Source organism: Leptonychotes weddellii, unplaced genomic scaffold (assembly GCF_054177405.1).
Source record: "Leptonychotes weddellii isolate Sample4059 unplaced genomic scaffold, ASM5417740v2 HiC_scaffold_56188, whole genome shotgun sequence".
Lineage (NCBI taxonomy): Eukaryota > Metazoa > Chordata > Mammalia > Carnivora > Phocidae > Leptonychotes > Leptonychotes weddellii.
The window spans coordinates 1-638 of record NW_028024224.1 but is presented as its reverse complement, the minus strand read 5'-3'; the positions used below and the strand labels follow the sequence as shown (position 1 = coordinate 638).

The 638-nt window shown below is 53.1% G+C and overlaps 1 pseudogene; it reads right to left on the bottom strand.

Annotated features, from left to right (window-relative positions):
- Positions 1-9: 9 nt before the first annotated feature.
- LOC145719607 (STAM-binding protein pseudogene) lies at positions 10-613 on the bottom strand (annotated as a pseudogene).
- Positions 614-638: the final 25 nt, after the last annotated feature.

The following is a 638-nucleotide window of genomic DNA, read 5'->3' as shown; positions in this document are numbered from 1 at the left end:
CTACAGTACACAAAGATGGTTTTATAGTTCTTGGTGGGGAAGTGTTGGAGTCAAGTTCTAATGGAAGGTCTGTGATGGTCACGGCTCTGGCCACAATGGCCACGTTGCTGCAGAAGAGAGGGGGGCATCCTTGCTGTGTGGATAAAATCCTCTCTGGCAACAAGAAGAAATCTCCTTCAGTCCATGGCGAGTTAAAGAACCCAGCTTCCTGGAACTCGGAGGGAGCAAACAATGGGTATGGACTCTGGCAACATCATCGGGTACGAGCAAGGAGCGTGTAGGTCAACACTGAAGAGCAAGGTGCTGAGGATGAGTATGCATCCAGCCCAGTCTGCAGAGAACCTGCTGATCCTGTAGGAGGAAAAGCTCTTCGCTGTTGCCGTGATGATCAGACCCTGCACTTTGCTTGGCGATGACAACATGGGTCATGGTAAATTCATTCCTCATCAGTTTCCCACAGAGAATCCCACATGTCTCTACCCCCTCCTCCCCCGGCAGTGTTAGCACCCACGAACAGAGCCACCACGTGGAACAGTCCGGCGATTGTAGGAGTACTTTCTGAGTTGCTCAGTGCTCCAGGGTTCCAGGACCTGTCCACCACGGGCATCTGTGCGGGTGCGACAGGTGCCGTCGGGAAC